Source organism: Cupressus sempervirens, chromosome 7, assembly GCF_028749045.1.
Source record: "Cupressus sempervirens isolate cs-2001-9-10 chromosome 7, ASM2874904v1, whole genome shotgun sequence".
Classification (NCBI taxonomy): Eukaryota; Viridiplantae; Streptophyta; class Pinopsida; order Cupressales; family Cupressaceae; genus Cupressus; species Cupressus sempervirens.
Genome location: NC_143124.1, coordinates 143,402,917 through 143,424,067, shown reverse-complemented (window position 1 = coordinate 143,424,067; position 21,151 = coordinate 143,402,917). Strand labels below are relative to the sequence as shown.

The 21,151-nt window shown below is 35.5% G+C and overlaps 1 protein-coding gene across 1 annotated transcript in view; it reads right to left on the bottom strand.

Annotated features, from left to right (window-relative positions):
* LOC149545932 (structural molecules protein) overlaps positions 1-21,151 on the bottom strand; it is a 134,524-nt gene that overhangs the window by 72,803 nt on the left and 40,570 nt on the right. The gene's annotated exons all lie outside the window — the stretch shown is intronic.

Sequence of the window (21,151 nt, the reverse complement as noted above, 5' to 3'; positions counted from 1 at the left end):
ACATTTCAAAACCAGTTGTTCTCATCCCCATGTCCCTGCATTCCATAGACTCAAAGAAAATTTGATCAAAAATATTTTCCATAGTTTTAGCCCTTCCTTTAAAAAGTTGTAGAAAAGGGGAAATTTGTAGCATATTCCAGTTAACAAGTCAAGAAAAGAACCTCTGTAGGGATTTACAATACACACACAATAAATACTTTTCTTATCAGAAGCATTGTAGGCTGCAGTCAGACTTATGGATTACAATAACCTTTCATTCATATCAATGTGCATACAACTAAATTGGGTTGTCATTGTAATTCAACCCTTTCTGGTCAATGTTAATCATTTGACATTAGAGATTATCATGACAACATCATTCAATGTTAAGTCATCGTTTATGCCATTTAACTATAAATTAAATTTATAAAACGTCAGCTATATTAGTTATCATTCCCCTTCCCTCCCAAAAGTCTATGTCAGTACCAATTGTCCTCATCCTCGTGTTCCCCACATTCCATAGACTCAAAGGAAAACTGCTGAAAAATATTTTCCATAGTTTAATAGCCCTTTCTTAAGAAGTTGTAGAAAAGGGGACATTTGTAGCATGCTCTAGTTTAACAAGTCAAGAAAAATGAAACATCCCAATTTTTGGCTCATTTAAAATTGTTCATATAGCCATTGAGGTCTCGTATCAAGTCAGTTGACAGGTTAAATTAGTTACAATTCACGTGAAGATGACATTTTAGTTAAATGTTATGATGTTATTATATCATTATCTTTAAAAACTTGGAAAAAGGTTATTCATTATGAATTCATGGGAAGTGATATGGTGGTTAGCCGTTGTGTTAGTTTACGAATAATAACTTGTTATGGAAATTATGGTTTTATTGAGGAATATGATACGATCATGGAGGATTTCCTTTCCTTGCAGAAGCACGTCGAAGGGGGGAAAGCATTGCCAAAAAGAAATTGGGCACGTGAGGCACCACCATCACTGGGCAAATAGGTACGAGTCGTGAACTTCTATGGCTAGAAAAGCAAGAGTGTACATTGGATGACCATGAGCTACCCAGTCAGTTCTTAAAACAAGTAAACATTTAAATAACTATTGGGAAGGGAGTTGTTACCTTCTTTTAATTTTCTTGTGCCATTAAGTTGTCATCAGTATGTAAATCTATATATTAACATCATGGTATTTTAACACCTTTAATTGCACCTACATGTGTGTGTATAAATAATATATTAAAAGTAAAAAAAAGAAAACCATATGATTTTAAATTACAAATGCATATGTATATATACATAGGCATAGGTGTATGTACAATCATGGGTGATATCAAATAAGATGATGCCGATATACAATTATATTTTGTATATATATCAACCTTGAGTAATTATAGTTACATATCTCTCATCGGTTTCATGACATTGAGATATTGGCACCTCCATATTGGCTATAATCTCCTTTAAAAAATGCATTTTAAGATTTATATGAGGAGTTACTAATGATCAATGGGCGATCATGCTACACGACTCCTTTTTTTGTAATAGAGGGAGTAAGCAATGTTATATGTGAGCTTTCCACTATGTAATGTCCCCACTTTAGCAGTTGTCCAATTGTGTGTCCGTTAGCCTTTTCTTTTATTTTATTTTATTTTATTTATCCCACATTGCTTGTGAAAAGTGGTCGACCCTATGAAGTAGGAATAAAAGGAGAGCTTGTAGCTATTGTTAGGCAAGGTTGGAGAAGAAAATAGATGTGTGAGTTACAAATCTGTTTTGGGCATTAGAAGACAACTATCCTCTCTTGTGAAATTCTAGACGTCATTCCCTTGGGGTTTGGCCTTTGGAATTCATTGCTATCAGCTTCATTAACAAGCAGCATGGGCGCATTTCCAGCGATAGGCAGATTGGGTGTTCACTCATATCATTCTCACTCCTTGTCCAATACTTATACCATTGTGGAGGGATGATTTTATGAGTGTCTTGGACTGATTGAAGGCAGTTTTTACTGTAGCAGCACTGTGGCGCGGCACTATTCATATTACTATAGCAACAAGATGGGAAGTCATTGCTGGAATATCATGTTATAATGTTGGAGTAATTAGTGAATTGAAGAGTTTGCTTGTATTTGATTTTATTAATTTGAAAGCTAATATTATTTCAACAGTAGTCAATCTTCAATTTGCATGAATTCTTTCTGGTTCATGTTATGTGGTTTCAAATCTATACAAAGACATTAAAATCTCTACTAGCAATTGGTTCAGTTTTTGGGCATTTCCAGGGTGCTCATTATAGTGGTATTAGAGTTGTTTCCTGCCATCCTGTGGGGTAGGAAATTTATATTATTGTCAGATTTGTTCTTACATTTGGAGTGACCAGCACTCTAACAATTTCTAGCCATGGACAGACATAGGAGGACTGGCAGTTCTAGGAGTCAGTGGTGTAATGACGAAGTTAGCGCGAAGATGAATGTTTTGCAGGAGAGTATGGAGAAACTTAAGCTTTATCAACAGAGATTGATGGAGAGCTTGTCGGATCCAAAGACAATTGAAAGGGTAGCAAGGTATATGGTTTCTGCCTTTAGAAGGCTGACATCGAGGTTGCAGGAAAGGAAGCTTGAGTTTTCCCCGATAGGAGTCCCTAATGCAAATGTACCTATATTTAGTACGACACTTGCTAGTCCTATCAACAATGTTGACAATGGACTTATTTCACAGAGACATGTGGTTGTGTCAGTGGCAGCAGAGGATAACGGCACCAAGCTTCAGCAGGTTAAGGCTCCCAAAGTTCTTGCTACAGTTAGTGCAGAGATAGTTGATGTAGTTGTTACCACTAATACTTTTGGCTCTCTCGAGGACAAGATTATTGTTGGAGATTTGTATGTGAGATCTCATGGTGTTGCTACAATACAGGAGGCAATTGCTTCCTCAGGTGGGATCGAGACACGTATAGAGCCAGCCAACTATAATGTTGGTGATGTGAGTGTTTCAGCGGAGTCAGTAGATGTGAGTTCACGCTTTAGTATTATTGATTCGCAATCTAGCGTTGAGTCATGTGTGCAGAGTCAGGAGTCCACATATGAGGCTTTGTCAGGGGATGGCGATGTAGCAATAGTGGGATTAGGAGAATGTGAGGATACTGTCATATCAGCAACCACTTCTATGTCAATTGAACCATCCAACCAGGAGTTTAGCAGTATGCATGCAGTTGTTGATGTGTGTTCTAATGATGGCACACATGTTGATGATTATGAGTTTTCATCAACTATAGGTTCGGTCCAATTTTCTATTGCGGCAGTTAGTGTTGTTCCTATGTCCATATATTTTGATGTGGCTACACCTATTGTTGATACAGTTGGCATGAGTGCATGTGGTTCGCCTGTAGCTACATCTTTTTCAATGCATGTTGGTGATAATCAAGATTCCAATCCAATATATATTATGTGGGTGGATACAGGGAAGAAGAGGTTTCATAGATCTTCTATGGAGTTGCCTTCTGGTGACATTCCGACTTCTACATCATCAGCACAAGTTTTGGGTGCTAGGCTGCAAGACATGTGGTTGGTACTAATGATGCTGGTTTGCAGTTGGTTTAATGTCCACAGGGATGTCACATACTACTTCATTTGGGATCAAGGTGGAGGTCGGAGTTTATTGTGTTGTTGGATTGCTCGAGGACAAGCAATTTGAAGGCGACCGGACTGTAATGTCCCCACTTTAGCAATTGTCCATTTGTATGTCCGTTAGCCTTTTTATTTATTTTAATTTATTTTATTTATCCCACATTGCTTGTGAAAAGTGGTCGACCGTATGAAGTAGGAATAAAAGGATAGCTTGTGGCTATTGTTAGGCAAGATTGGATATGAGAAGAAAATAGATGTGTGAGTTACAGATCTATTTTGGGCATTAGTCTATCCTCTCTTGTGACATTTTAGACGTCATTCCCTTGGGGTTTGGCCTTTGGAATTCATTGCTATCAGCTTCATTAACAGGCAGCGTGGGCACATTTCTAGCTATAGGCAGATTGGGTGTTCGCTCATATCATTCTCACTCCTTGTCCAATACTTATACCATTGTGGAGGGATGACTTTATGAGGGTCTCGAACTGATTGAAGGCAGTTTTTACTGTAGCAGCATTGTAGCGCAACACTATTCATATTACTATGGTAACAAGATGGGAAGTCATTGCTGGAATATCATGTTATAATGCTGGAGTAATTAGTGAGTTGAAGAGTTTGCTATGTATTTGATTTTATTAATTTTAAAACTAATATTATTTCAACAATGGTCAATCTTTAGTTTGCATAAATTCCTTCTGGTTCATTTAATGTGGTTTCAAATCTATGCAAAGACATTAAAATCTCTATTAGCAGTTGGTTCAATTTTTGGGCATTTCCAAGGTGCCCATTACACACTACCAAAGTGTGCTTCCTTTTTCGTGCATCTATCTCTTTTCATAATCATAAGAACTCTGAAAACTGATCAGAGAGCATTGATATATCACAATTTTGGTTGCATTACAGCATCCCAAACTACAAAATAATCAGCAATTACTCATAGTTCAGAAAGAAGGTTTGTGACGGAAGCTCTTGGTGACCTATTGCAATAAACAACGTGAATATCAATTCTAAAATCATGCTAACATCCACCATGTTTCACTTTTACATGCATTTAGCCTTTTCTTTCAGGCATATCGTTGTAAATGAATGATCATACTAATATCTTGCATTCACAATTCATGGATTAGAAACACTGGCATTATCCGAAGCATTGAATAATAAATTAGAGAGCATGGAAGCTATTCTATTTTTCTTTTCATATTGTTTTTGTGTATATCTGGTGATGGATGTCATACAAAATGTACAGACCTGACCAACTCCCACTCTTCACTTATATTATTTTTGCTTAGTAACATAGCCAAATGTGTACTGTGAACAACACACAGATATACAGAACTTGTTATGATATTACTTATGAGATCCAGATTATACAGTTGTATAGTTTATATACCATGGAGATAAGAACCAAACTCAAAAAGATAATTCTGATTACTATACTGAAATGCATTCTATACATTGAGACCTCCCAAGATACACCCTAGACCAAGAAGGTCAGGCACGAATGGGTGAGGACAAGTATCCTTGCAAGAACAAATGAATGTTAGTAAATGGAAGTAAATGAGTAATTAAATTGTATAAGTAATATTGAGTAAGCTCATGGTAGTCCAATGTTTAGATCTTGATGCCTTGTCAAGCGATGGGATTGATACTCTAGTACCAGGATGCTCGCTGGCTGGACAAGTTGTTCCATGTCTATTTTCAAGTAGGGAAGGTCTTTCTCAGATGAGATTGTGTGAGGATATTTAAGGGTCCGTGGTTGGGAGGTTAAGCCCCTCACAATGCTTCTCCTCTCCACCAGATCTCAAGGCTTGCACAAGACAATGATATGACTCTGCATTCAATATCCTCTAGTAAGGAGTATTTTATTTTATGATATTTGAAATTACAGGTTGAAGATATGTTAGATCGATTAATATTGTTGAATCAGTTATTCCCTTCAATGAAATCAACTTTCCCTCTTCAAAGTGATTGGTAAACGGTTAGATCAATTCATCTTCCAAGTGAACATGAAATATATTTGTATGCTTGAGATAGGCCTACTTGATGGATGTTATAACTATCCTTCTTTTATGTGAATAACAAAAAATGAACGTATCTTTTAACTATATGTTATTGCCATATTTAGCAATAGGAAAAGGGATGATGCAGTGGTATTTGATGCCCTAAATGGTATGGTCATTAACTATTTGTGCCCTAAGTAGTATATGTGGACTAACCCGGGTTTTGCAAATACTACCCTAGGTGGCTTTCGATTTCAAAATTTAGGGTATCAAAGACTTAAATCCTCTATTTTACATTTATTGATGATGCTTTCAATTGTTAGTTATGATATTTCAATTAAATTGATTGTAAACGTTAATCTCTTTTGTATGAACATAATTGTTATAATTGCCTTCTCATAAATGTATAGTATTTGTATTTCAATGTCATGATTGTTGTTACCTAAGACCCGAAAAAGGGGGATGTTACATATTGTATCAAAGCTCTGGGTTCAACATTGAACCTTGGGCCCAACACTGTTTCAGGAAAGCTGAAAATGTAATGTTGAATAAGACAGGATGAACATTTATTTTTGCATAACTGAATATTATACAATGTAAGTTGGAAAATCACACTAGAGATCATCCAGAATAGTTGGGGAAAGGCTGAGATGATGGTATGGTCCATATGAATTGGAGAGATGGATAAAGTTGCAAAATCATAAAGATGAATCAGACCTGAGGAATATAACATGATTGGCAAGTCGAGCGATGGGTGATCGGGCACACAATGTCCATTGAAAGTCCCTGGCCAGGGTAGGTTTAGTGGCAAGATTGCTATTGTGATCACCATAGGTCAAAGTGCTAGCAGTTAGAAGATAGGTTGATGGAGAGTATCCATAACCTCATTTGTTGTCTAGTCTAAATTATAACGCCGAGATGCTCAAGTGGCAAGACCAAAATGGTACATGTGTCTATCCCAGGTAAGGAGGGTCATTCTCAGTAAAGAATGAATGAGGACTACACTAGGTCCAGATGTCGAGGCTTGCACAATACAAACTAGTTTCTATAACCCTTGATGCACTGTTATCTAAACCTTGATCATAACTTCTTATTTCTTTCAATTGCATGTTTTAGTATTATACTTATGCAATTAGATTCCTATTTACATGAAATGGTAGTTAATATTTTGTTATCCAATTGTAAACTTGAACTAAAAAAAATTGTGAACCATGATGTGAGAATTCTTTTATCTTGAAAGTGATGATCCTTTCTAATGTTGGTTATATGACGAGAAGGCCATATCATTTTGTGTTCCAATATCAAGTAAGCACACTTGCATAACTAAAACTATCAATGCTTATTTATAGATGTAACATTTGTTTGAGTTGAGTTTTTCCTCGAAACATTATGGTGACAAGATGGACATGAGAGCCTAGGTCACATGAATCGGAAAAGTGGATTCCTAAATTTTTACAGACAATTGGTGAACATGTCCAGATGTTCTATCCGATAAGAACCCTACATAAAATTTGTTTCAGATGCTTATGATCAATTTATGACCCAAGGATGGGTTGACCTAAGAAATTTAAGCATAAAAGGTAATGATTTTCAGCATGGAGCTTGTTTCAGTAGATTACAGAGAACTTACAATATTTTACTTGTATATAAATATTTGAACACTGTCTCAAGCAAAATTAGTGTGCACATAGATGTATAGACTTGAAATATCCTAATTGGAACAAACAATGCTAGACAAGATATATGATATGAGTTGATGCTATGAGAAGGATATTATGATGAACTTGATTATGGATAAGTGTGGGGATTTTTATAGGTAGAGTCCCACGGAAATGTAAAAGTTTATGGTTTGATCGGACTCAAGATTCGGCCACAATTGAAACGACGTGTATAGAACATGCAAGCAGACAGGGATGCAAAAAGTGTGTAGTCCAAGGGCTTAGGAGACAGGGATGCAAAAAGTGTGATACCATGTCTATCATAACCTCTATAACTATGATTGTATGTATAATGATCTTTCATAGTATATTATGTTTTTTTATGTTTTGACACAATGTTATACATGTATAATACACATGCAGTATTTATTTTATATGGTAATAGAGTATCAAGACATACTAAGTTGTTTTTTACTGTTTTAGAGATGAAATATGTTTCTATCATAAAAAGGATTATTCTAATGAAATGTTATTGTTGCAAGATGAGCGAGAAGGCCCAATTTACATAGATGGAAACATGGGCCTACTAACTATTTTAGGTGATCTATGAGTACCATATGTCAAATGGTATGTATGAGTGATTTACTTTCTGTGATCAAATCAAGATCTAAAACATGTTAGTTGAGGAACTACAAATTTTTGAATAATCATCTTACTCTTAATTATTGAACACTGGAAACTCTCTTATACAAGATATCAATATGAGAACTGAACTAAAAATATTGTGAGTGTCTACATGAGTATGACAAGAATATGAAACAGAATATCCCAAAACATGATCAACTCAAAGTGATGCTGAAGTGGCCACAAGTACAGTAAAGTAAACTCAGGTGAGTGATTGAGCTTAATTTTTGTTAAAACATGTAGCTTTGGTCTAACATTACTGTGATCAGCATATATATATGTATATATGTACAACAATATGATGCACTTATTGTTATACATATATGCATACATATTTGTTGTATGTGAACAATGCACAGTTCAAACTGATGATTTTTTTTTTTTTTTTGAGATCATTTAAGGCATGATCGAAACTTATTCTGATTCCTTTGATATTTAGATCACTATCAATCTATACATTGTTATACTTGGTTTAGGTCTGTAACAAATCGTGAATGATCAGTTACCTCCGAACAAGTGTAAGAATGAATGCTCATGTCTCCAAGAGAGATGACCATTCATCCCCACACCCTTTCACTCGATATCTATACCTGATTTGCCCAAGTAAACAAGGCATCGAAATCTATTAATGCAAGCACATCAAAGGATCAAAGGACATTCTAAGTTCAAGAATATTATATTATCTCTGCATTAACTTCTACAGATTTAGAAGCAAATCTATCCCTTGTCAACAGTGATCATGTTAATTTCTAGGATCTCTGCAAATGTAATTATATTGTCATTGTTATAGATATGTTCCAAATGCAAATTTGGATCTCATATAAGTATGAGAGGAGGAGAGAGATAAGAAACATGTCTCCAAGGTTTAAACATAATTAATTAGCATATTAATAATATAAATAACCATATGTAAAATATATACATTATTATATATAATATAATATATGTGATATATGTTTTATATATTATATATAAATAATAATATATGTATATAAAATAATATTTATCTAATGATGATTCACCATTAATAAGGAAACTCATGATCATATCAATCTAACTATAACTACAAACTTAACACTCCCTCTTAGTTAGGAAGGATTGATATAGAACATATTATGTTCTTGAGTATATAAAGAGATATCATCTCAGTATGATATTCCTAAAATGGAATATTTAAGGATATCAACATAGATCTATCAACACACATATGTAATAACATATATTACATATGGAATTGGCTTCGATTCACACTGAGGCTAAATTTCTCAATGCTTCTTCTTTAGCGAAGAGGGAAATTAAGAACAAATTCTATAACTTTAATATAAGTTTAAACACCACCTTAAGTGAGGTCTATAATAAATTTAAGTTATGGTGTCCGGCAAGATCCGGCCCGAAGAACAATAACAACTTTCATGGTGTCCGGCAAAATCCGGCCCGAAGAACCATAACAACTTTCATGGTGTCCGGCAAAACCCGGCCCAAAGAACCAAGATAACACTTTCTCTAGCACATTTTGGTGTTAGGAGATAGGTCTACTATTAATAAGATCGTCACCTTACAATAGTTACCTTTTGTTCGTTATCATAACTTCTAACACACCAAGATAACAACTTAATATAATATGTTATGATAACAGGTCTAGCTGTTGATAAGATCGTCACATTTCAATAGCTCCCCTCTAAATGTATACATCAATGAAAGATCGTCACCTTTCATGACATAATCACAACAGTATCATGTAGTAACTCACATGATGTCCACCATGAACCAAGTCAAAGGGTGGACCCACCATATATTCTACTAGAGGGTGGAATAAAGGGTCTTCACCTCATACTTCTCTCTCATAGAGGAGACCACATTACAAAGAATTTCTCTTAAAAACTTCTCATATGAAAGATATCATTCACAAGGGATTGCATCTCAAAATTTCTCCCTTCGAACATCGATCCTAGGAAGTCAAGTCCTCTAGTTACTTCCTCGGAAACTCTCTTCACCCAAGGATGCATGTCGAACTCACTCTGAATCTGATATCAATTATCTAGTGATAAGTCATCACTTCCTCATGATATACATAGGAGTAGGCCCATCAACATCATGTAGTCACCCACATGTATTTCTAGACTCCCTCTAAGTATCAACCTTCTAAGCTCCTACGTTGCCTTCAAAGAAGTGTCATACTCCCTCTTAATGTAGAAGAATCTCATAATCTCAATCTTCAAAGATGAGAGCCTCATTTTATCCATCTTGATCATCAAGGTCTTTGGAGCTACTATCATTAGGTTGATTCTGCACAATATCTAGTAGCATGTGTAAAGTACCAACTTTCTTTTCCTGTAAGAACATCCTCAACTATAAAGCAAAAGATCAATGCAAATAACCTTTATAGTATGTACATAAATTACAAATAAGAGACAAATAAATGTCAAAAAATAAGAATACTTATCTGCACATGAAGATTCAGAGATTGTCTTCTTAGATTTGGAACATCTCTAAAGAAGGTTCAAATGGGAATGGATCATTGACTATTATTCCCCCCACAATGTAAAATTCTCACTCATTCTATATTATGTTGTCAGAAAATTTCTACTAATTTTCTTTAGGAGTAAACTTGTAATCTATTTGTGATCTCAATGTATATGATCTCAATGTATAAACTTGTAATCTATTGTTCAACTAAATCACATATTTCCTATCTCAGCTACTACTGTGATGACCCCTCTCCTTAGTAATTTTTCTCTCTTGATTTGTTTAAGGTGGTAGTTAATATGAATATCTTATTTTGACAGAAAATGTACATTCTTATTCATCTCAATTTATTGATCACTAGAGAATTCATCTCAACATGGTTTACTTCCTCTTAATCAATAAGACTAAGATCACTGAAGGTCAACATGGTTTACTTCCTCTTAATCAATAAGACTGAGATTACTAAAGGTTAACTAAACAACATCATTAGTCTTCTCCCTCTCTTTCAAGATTGTCTTTAATAACATGCCAGGCTACATCTGAATCTCAATCTCCTTCTTCCTGCAATAACATTCTTGAAGGAAAAGATCAAGGCAAATGCTCATAAAGAAAGTAAGGGAGAGAATGAATGATTAGATAAATACTCAAGGATAATAAATACTCATTTGTACATCAATAACCTTTTATTTGATCATTCAATTGGATATTACTTTGAGAATGATCCCCATTAATTCGATATATATAAATTTAAAAATATATCTAATTTAAGTATACACATTGAACATATATGCATATGTTTCATTTTCTATAGATATATTTTAATTGATATTTTCAACATATTATTTTTTCTTATTAATGCCACATAATAATCTAGGGTGACAAACTTTCACAATCTATAAGAATAAACATTTAATATTAATTTACAATGTTAAAATGAACTTTATCGTACTTACCTTATCTTTCATAGTGGGACCCTACAATCCTTGTGGTAGTCATGCACGAGAATGACTTGATGTTCTTATATTACTTTATTATTGTTCCCAATTTAATATTCTCATCACACAAAGGAGATTTCAATATCCTTTAATATCTTTTGTCATTATTCTTATCGAATGTATTTTTCAATATAAAACATATTATACATTCATTGACTTAATAATATAAGAGAACCTCACATATATTATCAAGGAGAAAATACCAACTTACCTTGGTGGAATCTACGACTCACATCTCTAGTGATCTCCCTCCTATATAACTTTGGCATTTACGATGGCGTCTCTATTCCCTCTACATAAAGTTCAATATCTGCCACGTGGTTGAAGAAAACTTCACCCAAGAAAGATCTAAGATTATAGATTTGTGAGTGACATAGATATCGTTAAGAGGGAATGGGAAGAGGCTTCACATGGGTCACGACCATTGGAGTTATTTTCCATGGAACTCACCGCCTCTTCCTCGGAGCCCGGAAGGTCACCACGCGGGAAGATTCCATCGACCAGCTGGCTATTGTTGTGGATGGCAAATTTGTTCTGCTTCCCCAAGAGGAGGGAGATTCTCTATTTTTGTCCCCCCTTGAAATTGAATATATCTCACCAAAACCCTAACAACGAGGTGAGTGTTGAAGTGGAAGGCATGTTTAAGATCACTGCCCAGGTTGTTCCCATCACTCCACAGGAATCTCTGGTGCACAAATATGGAATTACCTCTGACGACTACTTTGCACATCTGAAGTTGAGCTTCAAGTTCTACTCACTCAACACCCCGTGGTCAGAGTTCTTGGACAAACATACGTAGAAAACTACAAAAGCCTAATCAATGTGGGGCTGCCAATGCCAGTAATGGGACGTGAAGTCAACTATTTGAGCAGCAATGTGTTCAGCACTGACTGCAAAGTTTCTCGATTCAGTGGGGGAGGGGAAGAAGAGAAGAAGAAGCACTTGTCCATACTCGACCTCAACTGTGTTGGTCAACCGAGTGGTACTGGCATTGTCTACCATAGGTAGACATATCCATATATACACAAATTGTTCATGCTTCACACAATAAACTCCTCACCATCAATAATAAGCTTTCAATAATGTCGGTTTAGGCAATCAATAACCATCGATAATGCTTCTTATTGTTAGTGTATTCTAGCATATTTACGTTCTATTTGGTCTACACATCTTGCATTCTCCTAGACGTAGTAAATTGGATTGTGTTTGTAAAATAATGTTTTTGACACCTTCAACCACAATTGATTCTAGTGTGTGATATGAATAAGATCTTGCTTCCGTTCCTCTGGTCGTTGCTGGAATTCACGTCATATTTTATTGGTATTGGCTTTCACTGTGTATTATCTCCTGGGGCATATACAACGTGTGAGTCTACCATTATACTTCATTGTTTATTCTTTCCCAATCTCTATGTATTTGGATTTAATTCATATCAAACTGTCGTAGATGTTCAAGACCCCACTCGATATTAATATTGGAAACAATAATGACTCTTATAGAAAACGATCTCGGCTATATAGAGTATCCAATAACCTTTTTCGGTGCCAACATTCTGAACATTGGTTCAATGTTCTGTGTTGAGTTTGTTAATGTATGCGATCTTCCCTACTAGTATGACAATTTTCGAAGACACATTGAATGATCTTCCTTTATTCCATTCATGCCCATTTAAAATAAAATTCCAAAGTTGAGTCCATCAGGCACTTAATGATATCATTGAGATCGCTCGAGTTTCTTCCTGCCCAAATACACCACAAATGTACAAATCGGATGTATATTTGACACCAACTAGCTCAGACCACATGAGCATTATCTTGATCATTTGCAATGAGCATTCCCCCTACACGACATATTTAGAGAGCCAGCCCTGCGACATTTTTCAGTTTAAGCACCACATTTGATTTTGAGATCCAAAGGTCATACGGTTGCACAACAACCTTAGGCTAATTTTTGGCGGCAAGGACATTTGGCTTGTGAATATCATATGGCAACTTGCAGCATTTCTTTCTTTCCTTTGCAGTTAGGCTCTGATACCATGTTAATTTCTAGGAGTTCTACAAATGTAATTATATTGTCATTGTTATAGATATGTTCCAAATGCAGATTTGGATCTCATAAAAGTATGAGAGGAGAGAGACAACAGACATGTCTCCAAGGTTTAAACATCATTAGTTAGCATATTAATAATATAAATAAACATATGTAAAATAAATACATTATATATATATATATATATATATAAAAGAATATTTATCTAATGATGATTTACCATTAATAAGGAAACTCATGATCATATCAATCTGACTGTAACTACAAACTTAATAGATCATACCTGCAATAAGTATGTGAATCGGTTTGCCATCGAATTTGAAATCTAGTAAGAAACTTTACATGGTATCAGAGCCTTGTTAAGGAGAGATCTCATTAGAGTTTAAGAGATCAAATTTCACAGTAAATTGCAGTCTCTCTTTTCTCTACAAGATAACAAACATGCTAAGATTCGAACACCACCTTACAAGTGTTGATAACTTCGAATCTTGGAAACTTCGTATAATGATGTTATTAAAAGAAAACAAATTGGAATCTTTTGTACGAGAAGATAAGGAAGAACCTAAAGATGATCCAGAGAAAACATTAGGATCAAGAATAATGAGAAGGTCGTGAAGATAATCATGGATGTTGTTCGAGATCACATAGTGCCTATTGTTGCAAAACATGCAACAGCATATCACATGTTTAGAGTTCTTGAAAATGCATTCATAATAAATAACACTAGCAAAAAACTTTCTCTTAAAAGATGGATGAATAATATCAACATGAATAAAGGAGAAACTTTAAATGCCTTCTTCATGAGAATCACATATTTGAAAGATCAATTATTTGCAAACAGTTATGAAATTGACAACGAAGAATTATCCCTAATAGCGTTAGGAGGACTTCCAAATTCTTGGGAATCCCTTTTACAAGGTATAAGTGCAAGATCTAAATTCCCAAAACTAGATCGACTAAGATTTGATTGTCTTCAAGAAGAATCGAGATCAATGAATAAAGGAAAACATAAAACCTAAATGAAGACGTTCAAGTTCTTAACACCAACTCTCACAAGAAGGGAAAGAAGAAGAACAACAAAAGGAAAAAAAACTTTCATGGAAAAGGACAGTCATAACAGAAGAAAGACTTGTCCAAAATTCAATGTTTCAGATGTGATCAATATGGACATTATGCAATAAATTGTCCTGATCGATCTAAACCTCAAGCATCATTTGCCAAATCTGATAAATCAAATGAGGTCATGAATCCGAGAAATATGACTTCTATTCAGCGTTGTCCAGTCAAATATCAACCAAATCAAACACTTGGATAGTTGACAGCAGATCTTCAAGACACATCACTGGATATCAGGATAACCTAGAAAGCATGCAAATAGAAACAGATGAAGAAGTCACAATTGGTGATGATTCTGCACATTTCGTAAAAGGAATTGGGACTTGCACCATCAAATTGTAATCTAGGAATTCTATTCAGCTTTCTGGAGTCTTTATATACCAGGTATTAAAAGGAATTTAATATCTATATCTGCACTTGAAGATGATGGTTATAGAATTGCATTCATGGAAGGAAAGGTACTTGCATGGCCTAAGAATTCAACCATAAAGAAGGCTCTAACAATAGGAGTACGACAAGGACTATTATATGAGCTATGCACTAAGTCATACTTTGCACTTGTGCATGAGACTTCATATTCAAATGAAATATGACAGAAGATTAAGTCATATCAACTTTTGTGCCCTAACATCTATAAAAAAGTTAGTAACTGGAATGCCCAAATTAAGCCATATTCACAATGAATCATGCAAAGGTTGTGCCTTGGGGAAGAACACTAAAAAATCATTTCCTCATAGTTTGAGCAAAACTAAAGATGTGTTGGAACTAGTGCACTCTGACCTATGTGGACCCATATCTTTACCATCCATGGGAGGGTTCCTATACTATGTGATATTCATTGATGATTCTTCAAGGAAGACATGGATATACTTCTTAAGTTTAAAGAATTCAAAACAATCACTGAAAACTACTCAGGAAAGAAAATTGAAGTTCTAAGAATAGATAATGGGAAAGAGTACACTTCTGAAATATTTAAAGAGTTCTGCAAACTTGTTGGGATTAAGAGGGAGTTCACAATCCCCTACTATCCTCAACAAAATGGAGTTATTGAAAGGAAAAACAGAACTATTATAGAAGTTGTTAGGGCAACAATTTTTTATCAAAACTTGAGCATGTCATTTTGGGCTGAAGCATCTAATATAACAGTCTATATTCAAAATAGATATCCTCACTCATATTTGGACAATAAGACCCCTGAAGAAGCATTTTCAGGAAATAAACCTAACATTAATCATTTAAGGATATTTGGATATCCTATGTATGTTCATGTACCTAAGGAGAAAAGGACAAAGTTAGAACCTACTCGAAGAAAAGGAATTCTTATTGGTTTTAGTGAAACAGTAAAAGGATACAAAGTCTACATACCTGGACAAAAGCAAATAGAACTCAGCAGAGATGTTATTTTTGAAGAAGATATTGCTTTCAAAAGAGCCAAAATTTCAGATGAACTAGATACAAATGACTTATCCCAAGAAGAGGCTCCTAATCCTGAGATTCAGTGGGAGTACCCTGAAGAGACTTCAAATGAAATTGAGATCCAACCTGAGACTCAAGAAGAGAGTCTTGAATCCTTGATCATTCTAAAAGGCCACTTTGGGCAAAGAAAATTATACAAGGAGGAGATGGATTTGCAAAACCATCAGGGACTTTCCGCGAAAGCAAAAGACCTAGAAAATTGACATGCAATGCATTCATGTGTGAGAGTCCAAACCCTAAACCTTTAAGCGTTTCAGAAGCACTTAAACATCAAGCTTTGAAAGATGGAATGGTGGAAGAATATCAGTCAATACTAAAAAATGATGTTTGCGATATAGTTCCTAGACCGAAAAGAAAATATGTTGTTTCTTCAAAATGGCTCTTCAAAGTTAAGTATGTTGCAAATGATAGCATTGAAAAACATAAAGCTTGTTTAGAGGGTTTTCTCAAAAGGAAGAAATCGACTTTGAAGAATCTTTTGCACCAGTGCCAGTTATACCTTAGTTAGAGCTGTAATAGCCATTGCAACAGCCAAAGGTTGGAAAATCCATCAAGTGGATGTAAAAAGTGGTTTTCTAAATGGAACAATTGAGGAAGAAGTATACTTGGAACAACCAAAAGGATTTGTGACTCATGATGCTGCCTCTTATGTATGTAAATTGAAGAGAGCTCTATATGGACTCAAACAGGCTCCCCGAGCCTAAAATGAAAGGATTGATAAATACCTTCTAAGTCTTGGATTCACCAAGAATGCGGTTGATCCAAATCTTTACTTTAAGGTAAACAAAGGTGATATGCTAATTCTAATTCTTTATGTTGATGACCTCTGGTTACAAGGGAAGAACATCTCATTGATCAATGTAGAAAGATTTGACTTCTGAAATTGAAATGGACTTACGAATTCTTTGTTACTTCCTTGGTTTGAAAATGCGTCAGAAGTCTGGGAATATCTTTCTGCATCAAAAGAAGTATACTGTTGATATTCTAAAAAGATTTGGAATGTGGGACTATCAACTTGTGTCAACACCTATGGAAACCAACTCACACAAGCTAAAGGAAGCAAGTGTTGAATCCAGACTAGTTGATCCCACTTTATACAGATAAATAATTGGGTCCCTGATGTATCTTGTAAATACTCAACCTGACATCTGCTATGTTGTGAATGCATTAAGTCAGTTCATGTGTGAACCTCATGAGATTCATCTTGTTGCTTTGAAGAATATATTAAGGTATCTCCAAGGTACTATTGGATATGAACTTAGATATGAGAATACCAGCATGGAGTTACATGGATATACTAATTCTGATTGGGCCAGAAGTGTAAAAGTCTGGAAAAGCACATCAGGATGTTGTTTCAGCATAGGATCAGCCATGATCTCTTGGATCTGCAGAAAACAAGCTTCAGTTGCTCAAAGTTCTACTAAGGCAAAGTATATTGCAACAGCAATAGGAGCCTGAGAAGCAGTATGGCTTCAAAAGTTGTTTTCTAACTTATTTTGTGAGTCTATGAAACCTACCACTATTCACAGTGATAGCCAAAGTTGTATCAAGTTATCTGTGAATCTAGTACTTCGTGATAGATCCAACCATATAGAAATTTCTTACCACTACGTTAGAGACATGGTGGAAAAAAGAGCTATTCGGTTGGAATTTATTAATACAGGTGATCAAACAGCTAACATTCTCATCAAAGCTCTTCCTAAAAGTGAAGGTTGATCATTTCAAAAAGAAACTTGGTATGGTTGAAATGTAAGTTTATGGATTGAGTCTTAACTTTGTAAATTTGTATTATTTTAATAAAGATGTTTAAAGTGTAAACTCTTTTGACATATGTGTGACTCTGTGACTTATGAGTCTGCCCTATCTACATTATTAAAGGTGACGATCTTTTATAATGAAATGTTGATTCTAATAATATAAGTTGACGACTTTATAATTATTAGATTACTATCATGATGAATATGTAACAAATGGTTTTTCATATCGAAAACAAAGACAGTTTAAATAAAGATTTTCCAACATTTATTGATAAATAATTGAAATCCTTTTCATATGCCATTAATTATTTTAACAATTAATTGAAATAATCATAACCATATCAATGATCATCTGAAAATAACTAGTTTAACGATTAATTGAAGATAATTGTAACCATGATCCTCTGAAATAACTAGATTAACGATTAACTGAACATAACTGTATTTATGATCAACTGAAATAACTATATTAACGAAAAATTGAAATAACTGTATTCATGATCAACGGAAATATCTAAATTATCGATTAATTATCCTTTCTACATACAAGTAAATGCTTATCAAGAAAAGAAGAAAAGAAACATACAAGTATCTTCTAAAGGATCTTTAGCTAGTTGTGCAAGACTCGGCTTTGGTGAGAGGAGAAGCATTGACATAGGCTTAACCTCTCAACCTTGGACCATACTTATCTCCACACAATCTATTGAATTAGAAAGGCCTCCTTACCTCGGGATCGGGCTTGGGATGTTCTTAGTCCAGCCCTTTGAGCATCCTGATGTTTAGAATGTCCACACAATTATGAGATGGACATGTTTGCATAACTGGCACCACTGACATCAAATGATCTAATATTAGAAGGCAAACATGCCTTTAAACTACCTTGGCCAAGGATTTCTGATGGGTCCAACGACCCAATCACCACTGCTTGATTTGACAATAGGAAACATTTATAAGGACAAGTATGAGCTATTAAGTGTGTTTAATTAATTTATTATTCATATCTGATTTCTCTTCTGCTTTCTTGCAGATTCATTCCACCTCTTCACCTTTAATGGCTATATAGCCAGTGAGTCCCAGGTGTTTGGAATTTCTGAGCAATCTGCTCTATGCATAAATTCTAGAGGAACTAACTGCTTAGTACACTTATCACAAACTGTGACCTGAAAGATTATGTTCTTGAGACTTATTGAAAATATTATTGGAGTCTGATTTCCATACAGTATATTTCATTTCAGGTTTTATTGCATTTGGAAAACTCTCCCATAAGAGGTTATATCCGACATTATCTATGATGATCCTAGTTGTTATGAAAGTTAAAAAGGAATTGATAACAAATGATATGGACTATTCAGCAAAACTTAAATCATAACCTAAATATAATCTACAAAGAAAAGAAGTTTTGTGAGCCTACTTGGCTGCTATGGAAATCAATAAAAAAAATTATTGGAATAACATCACATGACCTAATGTATATTCAAATCTATCTGAAGCCTTGCAACCGATTGGTAATCTGTTGTTGGAATTCTTTAGAATAACTGGGGGGGTTCAGTCGGTTATTCAAGGTCCAGATGTACTAATAAAACTTTTCTCCTCGGCTCAGTGAACCCATAAAACATTCATATGCATGCAATCACTTAAACTTGTAGCTTACTTTTAAATCAGCATGCAGAAATGTAAACATGAAACATCAACACATTTGACACAATGATTTAACGTGGAAACCCAATTCGAGGAAAACTACTAGTAACATGCTACTCATTTCTCACTCTTCTGAAGTGATGCCCTGTGAAAGGCCAACCCTGCTAAAGGTTACAACACACACTGTTAAATGTGACCCGGTTAAGGGATTTTAATCACTCTGTTAGAAGTGAGCCTTGTTAGAGAACTTTAGGCCATTCACTTGGAACGCCACCCTATTAAAGGATTTTCCAATAACTGTTAAGTCAACCTTGATCCAAAGGATTTTACCCTAACTGATACAATTGTTAGAGAGTAATAGTAGAGCTCTGATCTGATACAACTTACAACTTACAACTTATCTTGCAAATTTCAGATCACAATTCAGTCATCAATTTTGCTTGGCTTTCATTCTTTGCAGCTCTGACAGCTTGTTCACCCTTCAAGCGTATGTCTCCTTAAGCCTTTTGCTTATTGTGCCAATGCAATCACCTTCTTGGTCACTTGACGAGTCCTTGACTCTCTGTCTCTGTTCTTCCTTGGTCTTCTCTGACTTTCTCAATATTTCCCCCTTTCTCTTCTACCTCGCAGACTCTAGACTTCTTGACCAGACAAATAGGAAATTAGGTTACTGTTGTGGTATCCACAACACACGCCCCATTCTTCACTAGGAATGGGGACTCCCTACTTTTTTCGACTCCCGAACTCATAGTGCAGGAGTCGGAAGAAGAAATCTCGGTTAAATTAGATAGAGTAGAAGAGTCAAAAAAAAAATTAAAATTACCCCAAAAAAAATCATCTCGCGCGCGCGCACATATCGAGGCACGCGCGCTTTGCAGAAACAAAGAAGGAAGGGGGGTTATAAAACCCCCCCTTCCCCTTTTTTATTTTTATTTTTTACTTCATTCTTGACAATGCTGGGAGGAAGGTATGAAACCTCCCCCCCTCCATTCCCATGATCTCCCGCGCGCGCAGGAGAAGAAGCGCGCGACGCGCTAACGCCGCACCCTTCTCGGCGCTGTCGCCGCGTCCCTCTGGGCTGCATGCGGCCGTTGCTCCACGCACCCTTTTGGACATGCGGCGCGCGCAGTGCAGCGCAGCCACTGCGCGCGCCTACGGGGCCGCGCGCGGCCGTCACTCTGCGGGCCCTTTTGGATGCGCGGCAACGCGGCCGTTGCGCACACCTTCTGGGCTGTGTGCGCCGCTCCGCCGCAGCAACCTTCTAGACACGCGCGCGATCACCGCCCCAAACCTCATTTTAAATTTTTGTTTTATTTGTTTTTTTTTTCTTTTTTTTATATATTATCTAAAAACCCAAAAAATAAAATAAAAATAAAAAAACCACAACAAATAAAATAGATTCTAGAATATCGTTTTTTTTTAATGTTTTATATGTATCCAGTAATTAATCGTTTTTTTTCTTTGTGACGTACAGGTAATATAATCAAATGGCGTCCACATCCGGACCAACAGCAAAGACAGTTGTGTACAAGTTCCAAGGCGTAACCCCGAAGTCACAATTGCACAATGAACACTCTAAGATCAAAGACACAGAACTTGGACACACAGACTTGGGAGAATTTTGTAGGGTTTGTAACAACCCAACTGAAAAATCTTCTTTGAGATCTGCCTTAATCCGGTCTGGATTGGTAAATGCAGCATCACATCC